At 42.0% G+C, this 19,693-nt stretch overlaps 1 non-coding gene and 1 pseudogene across 1 annotated transcript; one reads left to right on the top strand and one right to left on the bottom strand.

The window, feature by feature from the left end:
• Positions 1–3,002: 3,002 nt before the first annotated feature.
• Positions 3,003–9,062, top strand: LOC123050848 (disease resistance protein PIK6-NP-like; annotated as a pseudogene).
• Positions 9,063–10,614: 1,552 nt separating this feature from the next.
• LOC123056400 (U2 spliceosomal RNA) lies at positions 10,615–10,813 on the bottom strand. Its single transcript, XR_006426777.1, has one exon. It is a non-coding gene; the product is annotated as a U2 spliceosomal RNA (small nuclear RNA).
• Positions 10,814–19,693: the final 8,880 nt, after the last annotated feature.

Below are 19,693 nucleotides of genomic sequence, written 5' to 3' on the forward strand. Positions count from 1 at the left end.
GCCGCCGCTAAGTGTTCCAAGCTAGAAAAAGGGAACATTGTAGACCAGCACGGGGTTGCTAGGGCTCTGTCCAAGCGAACCTTGCAGTAGTTTCCCCTGCCACCTTCTTCTCCCAAGTCCAGTCCGGCCCTTTGTAGCCCAAATTGGTACAGCGGCCGGCCCACTGCGATCGCTTCATCCATCGCTAGTTGCAAAACAGCGTCATCTTGACGCCATGAGCATCCGTTAGGGAATTCCGCAAAGACGTGCCCACATGCGGCATGAACCAAGCCAGGTGGTTCGTCACCAAGCAGGCAGCTAGGGAGCGCGGCCCATAGTGGGGAACTGGATTCGGAGGTTCGGAAGGTCACAGCCCGTGAGAGCAGAGGAGGTATCGCCCTTCCGTCCATTGGTTGAGACGGATCAAAGTATTCGCTTACCTAACGCTAATTTAACTACCTTGTGTACAAAATTGCAGAGTACGTATACAGTTATAATATATATAATCAAGTTAGTTTAAGTTGTATTATTGTACCTGACACATGCATTATTGTACCATCTTGGATACTTAGGCCTTCCACTATGTGCTCGGTGCCACATTTTTAAAAGGGCAGCCAGGTACACAGAGATTTGGCATCGACTCTCTTTAGCACCGGCCACACAGTGTGCAAGATTAGGCATCGATTCCAGCTCGGCCCCACGTACACATGAACTAGTACTATAGTGGAAGAACGGCAGCGCGCTTAGGGCTGCTTCACGTGACAAAAGACGGTAGCGCGCTTAGTTTATTCGCTCAACGAATTTGGCATCGGAGCACGAAGATGCATCGACGCCCAAATTTTTTTTATTTGGCACCAGCTGGGCAACGTAGGGCACCGATGCCAAATGTCCAGAAAGCAAATTTGACACCCCTTTTGGCCTAAATAGTGGCCTTATGGGTGTCCAGTGTTGATCCTGTCAATTATCTGTCCTCAGCAACAACTACTTGCATGTGTCAGCTCACCATGTATATCTTTTTGTATCACAACAACGACCACTGGTATATGTAGTTGGTTTAGCTATTGAATGATTGGGTACCGGTGTTAGGTTGTACACAGCTAGTTTATCAATATCAGAACTGGACTTCAACATGTTTTGATATTTACGACAACAGTGTAAATGAATGATTGGATATAATAATAAGGGGGTTATCGCAGCCAATACAAGTTGTGGCAATACAAGTATTTCCATTTCACCTAAAAAAATACAAGTATTTCCATTAGTTCACTTCTTGCATTAGTTTGTAGACAACCAAAACATATTGCACTTTTGTGTTTAATATTTGAATTGGACTGTTAATTTGAATTGTCATAAGGATTTCATATAGCATACTCCCGCCGTCCTTAAAAGAGTGTACTTCCAACTTTGTAAGAGGATCAAACTATCTCAAAGTTTGACCGACTTTGTGCAAAAATATATCAATGTTTGCGAAACCAAATAGGTATGCTGAAAATATATTTTTATCATGAACCAAATGCTACTAATGATGGCATAAATGTTGATGTATTATTGTATAAATACGGTCAAACATAAATTTTTTTTACTTCCCAACAAAGTTGGAAGTACATTCTTTCAAGGACCGAGGGAGTAGCTTACAATGTGGTACTCACTCCATCCGAGTTTGTAGTTGGAGCACCGGTCTTAGGTCTTTAATTTAATTTAATTAACCGCATGTATTTATGTCTTTAATTTAATTAACCAAATGTATTTAGGTCTTCAGTATGTCTCCTCTCCCGGAAATTGTACTTTGAATAATTGTACTACCACTGCAAGTTGTGTACTCAGCCATGGGCGCAGCCTTATAGGTGAGCAGTGCATCCCAACTGCTGCCTTGCCGAACTGATAGTGAAGCGAAAAAACTAGAGTCATGGACATGAAGGGGAAGGGATTTCAATGGCCATGAGGAGTGGTATGGATCTCTGTATTTTCATGTTGTGAAATTGTGACGTAGATTTTTACAGAACAGCTAAGCAATCTACAATATAGTGATCCCACATTATTAATGGCAAGATTCATGTGAATTGCAAAATTGGCAAAATAAAATTTGAGTTAATTGTCAGTAGCTGTAGCTACAATCAAAGAGCCTATGAAAGTAGCAATATTTTGAACCGCGGCCCACTTTGGGAAAGTGTACTCGGCAGGGTCGCAGGCCGTGAGCAGAGGAGGATCGCGCTACCCCTCAAAAGAAAAGAAAAAAGGAGGATCGCGCTGATTGATTTGATTTGCAGAGGAGCTCTCTGTACGAGTTTTTTTTTTTTTTTTTTTTTTTGCGAATGAGTGTTTTCAATCCTACCGTGAGAGGCGCATGGATGTATGTACAGGAGCTCTCTGTACCATTCTTTTGGCGTGTAATTTCACGGCAAGACAAATCGAACAGGTGCAGTGCAGGTCTTCTCTCGGAAACTACACCTTCAAAAATTGTACTCATCATACTAGTACAAGTTGTGTACTCGTCCATTGGTCAAGGCATATCCAAGTCTTCTCTCGGATTAGTTATAGTTGGTTGCCGTACGTGAGCTACCGCCCTTCCGTTCATTGGTCGAGACTGATCAAAGTCTTCGCTTGAGCAACGAACCAAGAGAGCAAGATTGATAGACCCTGCCAACTGCCGAGGCCCTCATTCCCCTCCACCGGCACCTTCGGAAGCACGTCCCGCCCGCAACGCTGTCGTCTTTGGATCGAGGTCAGCCCCGTTCACTACTCATTAGCCTGCATCAGGACGATGCAGCTCTCTTTGCATGCTTGGCTCCCTGATGCCCTGAAGAACGATTCCCATGTTTGGCGCATGCGCTTCAGGAATCCCTTTGTGATATCTCTTTATTCCCCTTCTACTAGTCTCTTAAAGGAAATGTGACTTTTGATTTTGCTAACCACATGTTCCATGCGGTCCTTGTACTAGTCTCTTGATGTAACATTTGGGCTCTTTTCTTGTGGTATTCAGATCCAAGCCCGGTGGCCATCAACAAGAGAAGACTGAGTGAGCCATGGATCTGGCCATGGGGGCCATGGGCTCCCTCCTCGACAAACTGGGCGAGGTTATCAAGGAGGAGTACAACCTACAGAAGGGAGTCAAGAAAAAGGTCAAGTCCTTCTCTGCCGAACTGGATATTATGCGTGCTGCCCTTTGCAAGGTGGCAGAGGTGCCGCGAGATCAGCTTGACGATCAGATCAAGTTTTGGGCAAATGATGTTAGGGAGCTGTCTTACGACATGGAGGACGTCGTTGACTCTCTCCTGGTGCGTGTTGAAGGCTGCGAGCCCGATGCTAATCATGCCAGCTTCAAGAAGCTCATGGCCAAGATGGTAAACATGTTTAAAAAGGGCAAGGCTCGCCGTGAGATTTCCACAGCAGTTGAAGAGATCCACAAGCAGTTGCAAGATGTCACCACCCGACATAAAATGTTTGATTTTGCTAACCTACCTGCAGCAAAAAGGACCACCGCTGACCCTTTCTGGGAGGTTTTCTATGGAGATAAGAAGAATATCATCGGCCTAGATAAAGCAAGGGACAATATTATCAAGAAGATCAGTGACGGCAACCATGTGTCCAAGGCGCATCTCAAGATACTCTCGGTTGTTGGATTTGGAGGATTGGGCAAGACTACACTTGCGAGAGAAGTATATGATGCCCTTCCAACAAAATTTGATTACAAAGCTTTTGTGTCTGTGTCTCGGAATCCCGACATGAAGAAAGTATTAAGCAATCTTCTCTTTAAACTTGACAAGGGAAAAAATACTAGTCTTCATGTAAATGCAGCAAACTTGGATGTAGAGCAGCTCTTCGTGCTAGTCCGAGAATTGCTTCACGATAAAAGGTACGTCAGCCACACAAGCTGGCACATACACCTCCAGTACAGTACATAATACATTATGACTTCTTGTGTTCCCTAGACATCTAAGCAATTTCTATAGCGCCAATCCTGACCAGAAAGGCGATTATAATTTAGTCAAATTTAGAAGGACAGCATGCATAATATATAACTAACTCGTGGGTGACACGCATATGTATCTGTATTTGATATTGAATTTATATACTTGTTGTAGTTCATTAGATAAGGTGACTGCTATAAATGGCCGACATTTTTTCTTATTTTCAACAACCGTATTTTGTGATTGTATTTGATAGGCTGTCTCTTCCATTCATTTTGACTTACTTTTTTCTATATTAAATCTGTGCTGTTCTTTGCAACTTACTAAGTTCTAACAGATTAAATATCCACCATTATCGTTATATCAAAATTTGACCATATGTTAACTTTGTAAAATCTCAACTCTAGAAATAATATCACTTCAATATTATAATATATTTTGACAACCTCATATTATGTGCAAGTGTTGATTTCTACATGATTATAAGTCTATATTATAGTAGTATCAGCAGAATATGTCTTTCGTCTTTATCATATTTCTCAACATATTTGTTTTCATGGACATAAATCCGAGCAATTTCAAACACAACGTTTGGTAATCAGAAACTCCGAAGGTGGAGCATATACGTGTGGGGACACTAACATGCACTTTAATCCCCTCTTGTATAAGTAACAATATTCGCTAGTTTTAAGGTGGTTTGTTTCTTTATTAGCTTTTAATATAGTATTGCCTTTTATTAGTCGATATCTTTGTGACAAGAGTAAATGCATCATCGTACTACACTAGGTGTAATTGCTTCTTTGGAGGGGTCTAATTCCTAAGATCGACATGGTTTTCTTATTTTAATCGAGGTGCATAGTGTTGCCTTTTTACATTTGTATACATGTGATAGTACGATTCAAATTGTGGGTTGTTAGTCAGTATTGATCCCCCCCCCCCCAACACACACACACAAACACCCAGCCATCAAAATTTCAAACATTAAAATCCAAGAATCAAACACCACCCATTGCTCAAGTAGTAGCAACAGACCTCTTTCAGATTATTGAGGTGGTTGACATGCTTTCATGTTTTTAATTTATAACTATTTTGTTTTGTTTTGCTAACTTGTAGCTCTCTCGTTACCATGTGCATAGGTACTTTATCATTATCGATGATCTATGGGATAAAGAAGCATGGAAAACAATCAGATATGCACTTCAGGACGATAGGTGTGGAAGTATAATAATTACTACAACCCGCCATGTCGAGATCTCTGAAGAATGTTCCTCTTCTAAAGAGGATATGATTCATCAGATGAAACATCTCTCTTATGATGACGCCAAGAAACTTTTCTATGGAAGAATATTTTCAAGTGAGGTGTGTCGTTCTGGATTCGAGGATGTATCTACAAAGATCTTGAAGAAATGTGCCGGGGTACCATTAGCCATCATCAGTCTGGCTAGTTATTTGGCTAATGATCAAAGGGTTTACCAAATTGAGCAATGGTATGTTTTGCTCAACTCTATTGGCCGTGGACTTAAAAAAGGTGATGACGATCAAAGGAGATGAAGAGGATATTATCATTGAGCTTTTATGCCCTCCCTTCTTATTTGAAGACTTGCTTTTTATATCTAAGTATCTTTCCAGAAGACCATAAAATTAGCAGAGATCGGTTGATAAGAAGATGGATTTCTGAAGGCTTTATCCAAGTAAAAGATGAAACTGATAGCCTGCTTGGGCTTGGAGATAGCTACTTCAACGAGCTAGTAAACAGAAACATGATCATGCCGATAAACATACATACTGATGGTAGGGTTGAAGCTTGTTGCGTACATGATATCATGCTCGATCTTATATTTGAATTAGCAAGTGGAGAAAACTTTGTTACTATACTGGATGTTATTGAGGGAGGCACACCTTTGGAAAAGAAGTTCCGCAGATTGTCCCTCCAGAAGAGCATGACAGATCTCACCAATGCTCAGATAGCTACCACAAGCATGTCACAAGTGAGGTCTTTTACGGCTTTTAGTCCTGCTGTTAGTAAGATCCCCCCCCCTCTCTCTATATTTCAAGTTTTGCGTGTATTGGATCTGGAAGGTTGCGATCTCGAAAAAGCCCTGGCATTGATCTTAGGCATGTTGAGAAGTTGTTACATTTGAGATACCTAGGGTTAAGAGGCACAAAGGTTGGGAAGCTCCCGATGGAAATAGGAAAGCTACAGTTTTTGCAGACACTAGACTTGCAATGGACCAATTCAAAAGAATTGCCGTCCAGTGTTGCTCAGTTGAGGCATTTGATGTGCCTTATCCTTGATTTAGGTATGCCACTACCAAACGGGTTCAGCAACCTGACATGCCTTGAACAGCTGACAGGACATGGAGAGGGCATTTTTACTGCAGACAGCGCAAAAGAGCTGGGCTGTCTGATCAAGCTAAGGGAGCTCGCCTTTATCTGGAATGGATGAAGTCGTTCGGACGATCTGACAACGGTTAAAGCTTTGTTTGAGTCCCTAAGCAACATGCAAAAATTCGGGAGTGTAGAGATCTCCGATGTTGATTCTTGGGTTTTTCAACTTATGCTGAAGCTGGATTGGGTGCCGCCTCCAAACCTCCGCAGGCTTAAATTAGTAGGAGTTTTCTGGAACTTGCCTACATGGATTTGTTCTTCGTTGCTTCCCCTACTTTCCCACCTTGATCTAACAACTAACAGGAATGTGCAATCCGGAGATATTCAGATCCTTGGAATGCTGCCGGCTCTCCAGTATGTCACCTTGAGGGTAGGAGGCCTCAATGTACACGATTTATTGGAAAATTTGGTGATTAGCGCCGGTGCCTTCCCCAGCTTGAGAGTGTGCCTTTTCCACAATATTTTATTGATGCCCCCTACATTCCAACCAGGAGCTATGCCAATGGTTCAACGCCTTTGGTTCGGTCTCAGAGTGAATGACATCCTCAGTCCTGACTTCGATTTGAGCATAAGGAACCTTCCTTCGCTCAAGCAACTCAGAATTGACCTTTTCAATAATGGAGCCGGACCTGGGGATTATTCTCAAGCCGTGGACATGCTGAGGTATTTGGCAGATGTCCATCCCAAAAATCCCACCCTTCGTGCTGATAAATTCATCCGGGAGAGGTAGCCCTGCTTTTGCATTTAGTTCAGTCCCCTGTTTCTTTTGGCGTGTCTAACAATTGTTTCTTCCCATTTCAGGCTGAGTCGAGTCGAGCCGAGCGATGAACAAAATCCTGTGTCCTCAAGGTACTAATTCCGCCTAGTTGTTTTCTACATCACGCATGTGTTAATTAGTATCTAGTAGTATTATTCTATCAGCATCTTCTTCATCTCTCCAATGTTTTTTTACATCAGCATCTTCTTTATGCAATATGCACTGTATTTGGTTCTTTGTCTCTGCCTTTGATTTCAGTCAGGATTTTCTTCATGCAATATGCATTGTATGTGATTCTGTGTCTCTGCCTTTGATTTCAGCTAGCAGTAGGTGATTTCGTCGCCGGCATTGACTCTATCATCTTCTCGCCCTAGTTGCATGTTTTAGGGCTCCTGCATCTTCAGTTTATGTTCTTTCTATGTCATCGAGATAAACTTCTGTGTGCTTTTGAATGTACTGTTTATTCCCCGCAAAACAAAACAAAAACGTACTTTTTATTTGCTGAACCTGGTTTGCTCAGTGTGTAATAAGGCTAGTTTGGTGGTGCGCCAGGTTTTTCGTCCCTTAGGTTATGTTCCCAGCAAACGTAACTAGAGGGTTTTCCTGGTGTGCGTCGAACTCAGCGAACCTATTTCCCTTTCTATTGTTGTGTTGAATACTGTCTACATTCTTGTAAGATAAAATTGCATGATCCTCTATTATGTTCTTGCTTTTCCTCGGTTCAGGAACCATTACATTTCTAGGGTCCTCAGTTTTACTGTCTGAAAGGTAGCTAGCTCATGATGAACTATCCTCTTTTCACTTTCCTTCCAAATGAGTAGTTTATGGTCTACAACCTCACTTTTTAATGATTTGCCTGGCGCCGATGCTGCCTCCATGGCTGCTGCTTTAAGGCTCCTTATCAATTCCTTTCTCAAAATCGATAGAACAAAGGCGTAGTCAGTTCATTTATTTGGATGCTTCACTTTCTAGTGGTACAAATGCCGACTAATTTTCTTCATCAGCAGTGAGCTGACCAGTTATTAGTTTGGTTCAGAGTTAGTGTTCCACCGACGACAACACGGTGGTGTACTTTTGGTTTTTACATTAAGATCTCAAGCAGGAATTTCTGAGAAGAACGACAATATAAGATCTCACTATATTTGCCAAAACCATGGCGCACAGCAAGCTGAAGGTACTTCAGCTTAGTCTAATACAGAGTCACAATTATCGCACATTTAGGTATATTATATATGCACCAATAGTTTCACTTGTGAATTTTCTTATAGTGTCACAAAAGAATCTTCCCATATCTGAACTGGCCACGGTTAGCCTTCAATTATTGAATTTCTGGGGTAAATTACAGAGAATAGCTCACCTAGAAGCCACGTGCCGCCAGTGACCCCGCCGTCGCCGATCTAGCCTTGCGGCAGCTACGGAACTCGCCGGCACTGCCCTCTTGGCTACTCCTAAATGGAGCGCCGACGAGCCACCGTCCACAGTCTACTGGAGTAAAAATCGCTCCGGAGGGGTCCCCTGCCGCCGATGAGCGACCGATCAATTCGGCTTCAGCTTTCTGTTTCTTTATTCACGAGCCTGTGGCCTGCTGCGCTGGCCAGATGTGGCCCAACTAAGACAAAGACTAAATGGGCCTATGGCTATTACAGGAAAAAAAATAGAAAATCATTTTAAAGTATCAAAAATTTCGAACACAAATATACATGATCATACAGATGTATGCTACATTCTTGTATAACTTCGTGATGAAATACGCTTTAGTGTGAGCCGTAAAAAACAAAATTTTGGACTTTTATGGTGAATAGCATGTGCAAGAAATACATGATTTTTTTTTGTAGCTTTCATCAAAACGTATTTCATCATGAAAATTTACAGAGAAGTAGTATACATTCCTAGATTCATTTGTAATTTTTTTTTCAGATTTTTCAAAACGTGAAAAATATGTTTTTAGCTTTTATCTAGAAAAGGACAAGCCCCAGCAGGCATTTCCGTACAATGAGGTCTTGATAGACAGGCACGAATGCTATATCTAACCTATCACGAGATGTAGCATCTCGTTGCCTACATGTGCCTCCAGTCTGGGCTGGCCAAATATGCTCCACCGTTGGTATGGACTATCTTCTTTTTTCGTGCCTTCCGGTGGCACCCGCGCCTACAACTAAGAAATGTTGTCAACACATTTTAAATGTATAATGTTCATTGTGTACCTAGAAAAAGTTCAACGTTTAGTTAAAAAATGTCCACCACGTATCAAAGTCTGTACATTGTATTGTTTTTAAAAAGTTCATCATGGGTTAGCAAAAATGATCCTTGTGTATTAAATAAATTTTCACTATGTATCTTAAAAATGTTCCACATATTTAAAAAGTGTCACCGTATGTCTAAAAAAATCTTGAACATATTTAAAAAATATCACCATGTATTTAGGAAAATGTTTGCTGTGTGTTTGAAAAAATATTCAATGCTCTGTTAAAGTATGTTCACATTGTTTTTTTAATGTTCACCATGTATTTTATTTATGGTCAATATGCATTTCACGAATGTTTAGCATGTGTTTAAAAATGTTCAGCATGTATCTGAAAAATGTTTAAGATGCATTGCAAAACAATTCAACGTGTATTTGAAAAAATGCCAACGTGAATTCAAAATAGAAAAACGGTACAAATAAGATGAAAGAAACTGAAAATGGAAAATCCAATGAAAACTGATAAAATGGTACAAAAAACCATAGAGAAAAGATAAACGAAAAACCCGGCCAAAACCTTCTCAAACCAGACAGAAGGTTCCGCAAACCAGAGTCTTTGTACATAAAAGCTTATAAAACCTACCGTATTGGGTTGGTCAATCAGAAGCTCTTCTTCCTGGACATCATTAGGCTTCTCTCTGTCTAGTTTCCTCGGACCTCTTTGTTTCTGTATGTCGGAGTGCTGCCGGATTATCAATTCGGAACGCGGGATTACCTCGGAGGGGTCGTCTACTTCCAATATCGATCGGCGGATTATCTTGCTTAAATTCTCATGCCTGGGAGCTATAACCTAGCTGAGGGAATCATCACGCTTCACCAACAAGTTACACCGCTTATGCCACTCTGCTCATTAGTGAATTTGATCACTCGCACCTTCATAGTGTTCTTGGGTGTAATCGTGTAGCATGTCTCGCTACAAGGCCATGGGCGCCGAGCGGCGGCCAAGACAGAGGGGCTAGGGGAATAGGGAGATCGGCCTGTAGCAACGGAGAAAGGAGGCGGGTGGCTAGTCACGAACAAGGTATTAGGGAGAGAGGGGATAGATGGCTAGAAGTCGGCGCTGATAGAGATTCTTTGGTGCGCCGCCATGGAGGGCTGATTTTCTGTCGGAGAAGAAATTGGGATAGAAAAACACTAGGTCCCACAAGGGTATGTTTGGTATTTAAGAAAAGGTGACAAGTTGTTGACCGCCTGACTAACGGAATTCCTTTTACATGTAATGGAAGTGGTATTTTGGCATGAAAAACTGAGATTGTAGTGCTATTTGACAAGTCAGTTTTCACTAGTCGTATTTTGACATGTTTGTTTAGGTAGGCATTTTGGCATGTTTGGTTTTTTTATTGGGGTGCGCCGAGCCCTAGTTGTAGTGCAACACTAGGGCGACACAAAGGACCCATGTCGCAAGCTACATATGGGGATCCTTCTCGACAAAAAAATATTAGTTTCATATTGCATAGACTTAAAAATCTACATATCAAATATCAAACTGATAAGAACGGATACTACACTTGATCTTAATCAAAAGGCCTAGAAAAGTATAGGCATGTCTGATTTTTATTAGTGATATTTTGGCTATTATCTCAAAGGACAATCTTGAGCCAACAATTAGCGACCGTTCAAATTCGCTATGAGCCTTCACGAGCGTGTAGCGTCAGCCGTCATACCGTTGGCCTGTTGTGGCCCAACTAAGAGAAAGACTAAATAGGCCTATAGCTATTCCCGTTTAAAAATAATACAATAGCTCTTTGTGGATAGGCGAGCTGCGAGGATGCTATATGTCACCCACGGAAGCTACCGGAGCAACTAACGAAGGAGCACACCACTTAGGGTGGTCTGGGAACGCACCACTTGGCATGCTCTCTGCCGCCGCCACGTGTCGCGCTCTGTAAGCTTTCTTCGGATTTTATTTTTTATTTTTATTTTTTCACACGTGTTCTCGGCTTTTCAGATATATTTTTCTGGTTTTTTTGGCTTTTCGGTTTTTCATTGGTCTTTCTTAGCTTTTGGGAAAAAAAGAATATTAAAAAATTGCATGGAATAATGTGTTTTTTTCTTTTCTTCTGCGAGAGACATGGATTTTATTTCGCGAGAGGCAGGGATTTGCTTCCACGAGAAGTACGGCCATGCCTCGGAAATAAAAATTGTGCCTTTCACGGAAGGAAAAAAATAAAACAAGTTTTTTTTCTGTTTCCGAGAGGCACGGCCGTGCTTCTCATGGAAGCAAAACCGTGCATCTCACGGAAGGATTCTATGGGAAGCACATCTGTGCCTCTCAGAAATAGAAAAAAACGTGTTTTATTACTTTTTCTTTCACGAAAGGCACAATTTTGCTTCCGCAAGAGGCAAGGCCGTGCCTCTTGAAAACGGAAAAATTGTGTTTTCTTTTGCGAAAGGTACGGTTTTGCTTCCGTGAGAGGCACAGCCGTGCCTTTAAGGAAAAAGAAAAAAAACACGTTTTCCTTTTTTTTCACAGGAGGCACATGTTAACTTTTCGTGCAGGCATGGATTTGCTTCGTGTGAGAAGCATAGTTGTGCCTCTTTCGGAAAGGAAACAAAAAATTTCTCCCGGTTCCATTTTTTCATCCGGTTTTTTCGCTCAGTTTTTTTCATAAATAAAAAAAGTCCGTCAAAATCTATCAACATGGGATTTAATTTTGAAAATCTCGACATAAGGAATCCAATGGGGAAAACAGTTCAAACTTTGAACGCATGGTTTAAAAAATAAAACATTTTGAATAAACGGCTTTACGAAAAAGGGAAAACTCTCATGTTGCGACATACGAGGCACATGCAGTGCGTCCTTTGTGGCAACCTTGAAAGGTGAGAATGACCTTTACAAAGAGTGCTCATCAATTAGTGATTTCGTATATCACCATATCGAGACGTAACTCAGTCTCGCCTAGGGCATCTGCACATTTGGACCGGTCAGTGCTCGGCGGATGTAGTACACGCTCACTCGGTCATTGTATGGCGGTTTTTCTTCTTGTTTGATGTCAACAGGTGGGAGTGGTCCGGTTTTCACTTGTTTTTTTGTTTCTTTTTTTTACTTCTTTAAGGTTTCTTTGGGTTTTAGAGGTTTTTATTTATTTCCATTTCTATATTTAATATACGGTTTCATTGTTTTTATATTCTTTTTTCAATACATATCTACTTTTTTCAATATGCGTTTTACATTTTTCATACATGTGGAACAGTTTCTGATACTAGTTGAATATTTTTTCAATACATGATGAATAATTTTTCTGAATACATGTGAAATATTTTTTTAATACACGTGATTTTTAAATGATACGAAATATTTTGTCAATATTACATGATCTTTTATACATTTCTTAAAGATTTTGTCAAATACTACATTTTTTGAACAATAATACTTGTTAAAATCAAATGTATATTGAAAATTTGTTTAATGGCACATAACCATTTTTAAACTATGTTGACATTTTTTTCACACTGTATAAAAATAGTTTTCAAATTCATGCTTTGAACATTTTTTTAATATACATGTTGAACATTTCTCAAATAGACATTGAACATGTTTATGGCAGGAAACATTTCTATAAACTATTCTACATTTTTTGTAAACATTCTTTTGAAAGGCCATGAATCTATTTTAAACATGTGAACATTTTTTTAAATGCCAAGTACAGTTTTTGTATGACAGATTTTTGAAAGTACACAAACATTTTTTTACGTTGTATAATTATTGTTAAATGTAATAAATATTGTTTTGAAACATGCTATGATTTTTTAAATGTAACAGACATTTTTCTGAAAGTTTTCAGCATTTTTAAAAGCTGCAGGAACATTATTTGAGGCGTGATGGTTTTTTTTAATTTATATAATACAGATCTCTAGATTTATTTATTTAGAATAGTTACAAATATTATAGGAAAAAATATGTAAGAGTAAGAAAAAAGAGAAAATGCTGAAACGGTGGAAAAGGAAGAAGAGAATATGCTGAAAGTTGAAGGTCGCATGCCTCATTCTCGTCTGCGTGACCCATCTGCCCGCCCTCCACCTCGCGATAATCGAGACACAGGCAATCCCTATATCACGGGCCATCTTATTTAGATTTACCGTAAAACACGTTGGATACAGTGCAAACGCGCGCACCCAAAGCGAGGCTAACGGACCAGTCCATTTGAAGTTTATTTTCCCCTCAAAAAAATTTTGAAGTTTATTTTCCGTGTCTTTTTGCCACCAGCTAAAAAAAAAGTCCTTAGCTGGTTTTTCTTTTTTCTTTGTTTCTTTCTGTCTGTTTTCTTCAAATTTTCATTTCCCTGTTTTCCTTTTTATTTTTATTTTTCATTTTTTAAAACTTTTGAACTTCTTGTCAATTTGGAAACATTTTTTGGATTCATGAATATTTTTTTGAAATTTGGAACATTTTTAGAATGAACATAAAATCTTTAATTCATGAATATTGTTAAATTTTCTAATATTTTTATTTTTCATGAGCACTTTTGGAAATTCATGAACATTTCTAAATTGATGAATACTTTTAAAAAAATCGGAACTATTTTAAAATTCATGAATATTTCTTGAGTTCATGAACATATTTTAAAATTCTAAACATTTTAAAAATTCATGAACATTTTCTGAAATCAACGAGGAATTTGTAAAATTCCGGACAACTTTATCCAAGTAAATACTACGGCGTCGTAGCGTTGCCACCTTAGGTGACCAGCGCCACCACACCCTAGCCTCTGGCCTCCCTAACCCCTCATTTGTTCTTCTTGGCCCATCTAGCCTCCAGCTTGCCATTCCCGGGATGGCGCGAGCAAGCTCTAGGCCGAAGTACCTCATTTACAACGGGGTGAGCTCAAGCTGGTGCTATGCGGGCAACCTCTGGACGACACGACCAATCTCATGATGGAGAAAGGCGTCTGGAGGCATGCAGTAGCTCGTGACAGCAGGTGAGCTCGGGCCGACACTAAGGACCGAGGTGGTGGGCATGTTGGGGCGCGAACAATGACACCTCTCACACTTCACGCTGCAAAGACCACACCTCCACCATAGAGTAGGCCTTCCCTTACCCTTGCCTCTCTCTTCCTTCCCTCGCAGGTACCGTATTGAGTCTTCCTTCCAATACTCCACCCTTTCTCGAATCTTTGTCGACTTTCTTTGCGGGTCCAGAGGCGAACCGCTGGTTTCCTCTGGTGGTGGCTAGAGTTGGTGAAGTCGGGTGCGGTAGGTTAGGTGGGATAGTAATGGAGTGCGAGGAATTTTACAATTCCTCATTAGGGTCAGCAGGATCTAACGAACGGCTATTCGGCCATGATTACCGGACTTGAGGAAGGAGATGGTGTGGATGATGAACTTGGCCATGGTACAAAGGTAGAACTCTGGGAGGTGGTACAGGCACCGAAGATCGGAAGAAATCGGATGAAGAAAGGCAAGTCCCCATCACCCCCACTTTGCGGCGCAACAGGCCATGGCATGCCTATCCTAAAGCCTGGCGAAGATGGATGCGGGCGCTTTGCCCTGGAGGTTAAGGAGCAGTCGGCGGAGCAAAGAGCGTGTTGTCCTGGTTGTTGTCACGCCCCGCATCACGTCGAGCAAGCCCACCATCGCCTACTTGGGACTTTGGTGAACGATGAAGGAGAATGGGGAGGGAGGAAGACACTTTTAGTATGACATGTGGGACCAGAAACATTATTTTGCCGGTTGGATGCCACATTATATTGACTAGTCCATTGAAATGCGATGTCGCACAAAACAACCTTCCAAGCCTCTAGGGTAATTTAAATGGTATCGATTGTTTGAGGGTGCAGTCTAATCGGTTTCATCGTTCGGGGTTATAGATTAAACTAGAGCAAGAGTTTGGGATTGAAATATACACTTCTCTACCTAACATTACCTCCGTTCTAAAATATAAGATGTATTAGTCTTTTCAAAAGTTAAGGGCCAGTTCTTTTGGTGGCTTCTAGAATAAGCTGCAATAAGCTGCCCCCTACCTAGCTTATTCTAGAAGCCCAACCAAATTTATTTTTTTAGAAGCCTAGTAGTTAATACTTGACTAATAGGCTTATAAAAAGAAAATTTTGTTTGGGCTTCTAGAATAAGCTGGGTAGGGGGCAACTTATTCTGGAAGCCCAAAAAAGCTAGCAAAAGAACTGGCCCTAAATGTGTCCATGTTTGACCAAGTTTATGAAGGAAATATGCCCTAGAGGCAATAATAAAGTTATTATTAATTTCCTTATATCATGATAAATGTTTATTATTCATGCTAGAATTGTATTAACCGGAAACTTGATACATGTGTGAATACATAGACAAACAGAGTGTCACTAGTATGCCTCTACTTGACTAGCTCGTTGATCAAAGATGGTTATGTTTCCTAGCCATAGACATGAGTTGTCATTTGATTAACGGGATCACATCATTAGGAGAATGGTGTGATTGACTTGACCCATTCCGTTAGCTTAGCACTCGATCGTTTAGTATGTTGCTATTGCTTTCTTCATGACTTATACATGTTCCTATGAGTATGAGATTATGCAACTCCCGTTTACCGGTGGAACACTTTGTGTGCTACCAAACGTCACAACGTAACTGGGTAATTATAAAGGTGCTCTACAGGTGTCTCCAAAGGTACTTGTTGGGTTGGCGTATTTCGAGATTAGGATTTGTCACTCCGATTGTCGGAGAGATATCTCTGGGCCCACTCAGTAATACACATCACTATAAGCCTTGCAAGCATTGTAACTAATGAGTTAGTTGCGGGATGATGTATTACGGAACGAGTAAAGAGACTTGCCGGTAACGAGATTGAACTAGGTATCGAGATACCGACGATCGAATCTCGGGCAAGTAACATACCGATGACAAAGGGAACAACGTATGTTGTTATGCGGTCTGACCGATAAAGATCTTCGTAGAATATGTGGGAACCAATATGAGCATCCAGGTTCCGCTATTGGTTATTGACCGGAGAGGTGTCTCGGTCATGTCTACATAGTTCTCGAACCCGTAGGGTCCGCACGCTTAACGTTACGATGACAGTTATATTATGAGTTTATATGTTTTGATGTACCGAAGGAGTTCGGAGTACCGGATGAGAGCGGGGACATGACAAGAAGTCTCGAAATGGCCGAGACGTAAAGATCGATATATTGAACGACTATATTCGGACTTCGAAAAGGTTCCGAGTGATTCGGGTATTTTTCGGAGTACCGGAGAGTTACGGGAATTCGTATTGGGCCTTAATGGGCCATGCGGGAAAGGAGAGAAAGACCCCAAAGGGTGGCCGCACCCCTCCCCATGGACCAGTCCGAATTGGACTAGGGAAGGGGGGCGCCCCCTTCCTTCTTTCTCCTTCTCCCTTCCCTTCTCCTATTCCAACAAGGAAAGGAGGAGTGGGAGTAGGACTCCCCCCTTGGCGCGCCCTCCTCCTTGGCCAGCGGCCTCCCCCTTGCTCCTTTATATACGGGGGCAGGGGGGCACCCCATAGACACACAATTGATCAACGATTTTTTAGCCGTATGCGGTGCCCCCTCCACCATATTACACCTCGATAATATCGTAGCGGTGCTTAGGCGAAGCCCTGCGTCGGTAGAACATCATCATCGTCACCACGCCGTCGTGCTGACGAAACTCTCCCTCAACACTCGGCTGTATCGGAATTCGAGGGACGTCATCGAGCTCAACGTGTGCTGAACTCGGAGGTGCCGTGCATTCGGTACTTGATCGGTCGAATCGTGAAGACGTACGACTACATCAACCGCGTAGTGTTAACGCTTCCGCTTTCGGTCTACGAGGGTACGTGGACAACACTCTCCCCTCTCATTGCTATGCATCACCATGATCTTGCGTGTGCGTAGGAATTTTTTTGAAATTACTACGTTCCCCAACAGTGGTATCAGAGCCTGGTTTTATGCGTTGATGTTATGCACGAGTAGAACACAAGTGAGTTGTGGGCGATATAAGTCATACTGCTTACCAGCATGTCATACTTTGGTTCGGCGGTATTGTGAGATGAAGCGGCCCGGACCAACATTACGCGTATGCTTACGCGAGACTGATTTCACCGTTGCGAGCACTCGATGCTTAAAGGTGACTGGCGGGTGTCTATCTCTCTCACTTCAGTTGAACTGAGTGTGGCTACGCCCGGTCCTTGCGAAGGTTAAAACAACACCAACTTGACAAACTATCGTTGTGGTTTTGATGCGTAGGTAAGAACGGTTCTTGCTAAGCCCGTAGCAGCCACGTAAAACTTGCAACAACAAAGTAGAGGACGTCTAACTTGTTTTTGCAGGGCATGTTGTGATGTGATATGGTCAAGACTGTTGGGGAACGTAGTAATTTCAAAAAAATTCCTACGCACACGCAAGATCATGGTGATGCATAGCAACGAGAGGGGAGAGTGTTGTCCACGTACCCTCGTAGACCGACAGCGGAAGCGTTATTACAACGCGGTTGATGTAGTCGTACGTCTTCACGATCCGACCGATCAAGTACCGAACGTACGGCACCTCCGAGTTCTACACACGTTCAGCTCGATGACGTCCCTCGAACTCCGATCCAGCCGAGTGTTGAGGGAGAGTTTCGTCAGCACGACGGCGTGGTGACGATGATGATGTTCCACCGACGCAGGGCTTCGCCTAAGCTCCGCAACGGTATTATCGAGGTGTAACTTGGTGGAGGGGGGCACCGCACACGGCTAAGAGATCTCAAGGATCAATTGTTGTGTCCATGGGGTGCCCCCTGCCCCCGTATATAAAGGAGCAAGGGAGGAGGAGGCCGGCCCTAGGAGGGGGCGCACCAAGTGTGGAGTCCTACTAGGACTCCCTAGTCCTAGTAGGATTCCACCTCCCATATGGAATAGGAAAAGAGGAAGGGAAAAAGAGAAGGAAGGAAGGGGGCGCCCCCCTTCCCTAGTCCAATTCGGACCAGACCAAGGGGAGGGGTGCGGCCACCCTTAAGGCCCTTTTCCTTCTTTCCTGTATGGCCCAATAAGCCCCAATACGTATTCCCGTAACTCTCCGGTACTCCGAAAAATACCCGAATCACTCGGAACCTTTCCGAAGTCCGAATATAGTCGTCCAATATATCGATCTTTACGTCTCGACCATTTCGAGACTCCTCGTCATATCCCCGATCTCATCCGGGACTCCGAACTCCTTCGGTACATCAAAACTCAATAAAACTGTCATCGTAACGTTAAGCGTGCGGACCCTACGGGTTCGAGAACTATGTAGACATGACCGAGACACGTCTCCGGTCAATAACCAATAGCGGGACCTGGATGCCCATATTGGCTCCCACATATTCTACGAAGATCTTTATCGGTCAGACCGCATAACAACATACGTTGTTCCCTTTGTCATCGGTATGTTACTTGCCCGAGATTCGATCGTCGGTATCTCGATACCTAGTTCAATCTCGTTACCGGCAAGTCTCTTTACTCATTCCGTAATACATCATCCGGCAACTAACTCATTAGTCACAATGCTTGCAAGGCTTATAGTGATGTGCATTACCGAGTGGGCCCAGAGATACCTCTCCAACAATCGGAGTGACAAATCCTAATCTCGAAATACGCCAACCCAACAAGTACCTTTGGAGACACCTGTAGAGCACCTTTATAATCACCCATTTACGTTGTGACGTTTGGTAGCACACAAAGTGTTCCTCCGGTAAACGGGAGTTGCATAATCTCATAGTCATAGGAACATGTATAAGTCATGAAGAAAGCAATAGCAACATACTAAACGATCGAGTGCTAAGCTAACGGAATGGGTCAAGTCAATCACGTCATTCTCCTAATGAGGTGATCTCGTTAATCAAATGACAACTTATGTCTATGGCTAGGTAACATAACCATCTTTGATTAACGAGCTAGTCAAGTAGAGGCATACTAGTGACACTCTGTTTGTCTATGTATTCACACATGTATTATGTTTCCGGTTAATACAATTCTAGCATGAATAATAAACATTTATCATGATATAAGGAAATTAATAATAACTTTATTATTGCCTCTAGGGCATATTTCCTTCAGTCTCCCACTTGCACTAGAGTCAATAATCTAGTTCACATCGCCATGTGATTTAACATGAATAGTTCACATCACCATGTGATTAACACCCATGGTTCACATCGTCATGTGACCATCACCCAAATGGTTTACTAGAGTCAGTAATCTAGTTCACATCGCTATGTGATTAACACCCAAAGAGTACTAATGTGTGATCATGTTTTGATTGTGAGATAATTTTAGTCAACGGGTCTGTCACATTCAGATCCGTAAGTATTTTGCAAATTTCTATGTCTACAATGCTCTGCACGGAGCTACTCTAGCTAATTGCTCCCACTTTCAATATGTATCTAGACCGAGACTTAGAGTCATCTAGATTTAGTGAAAACTTGCATTGACGTAACCCTTTACGACGAACCTTTTGTCACTTCCATAAT

This window comes from Triticum aestivum, chromosome 2D (assembly GCF_018294505.1).
Source record: "Triticum aestivum cultivar Chinese Spring chromosome 2D, IWGSC CS RefSeq v2.1, whole genome shotgun sequence".
Classification (NCBI taxonomy): domain Eukaryota; kingdom Viridiplantae; phylum Streptophyta; class Magnoliopsida; order Poales; family Poaceae; genus Triticum; species Triticum aestivum.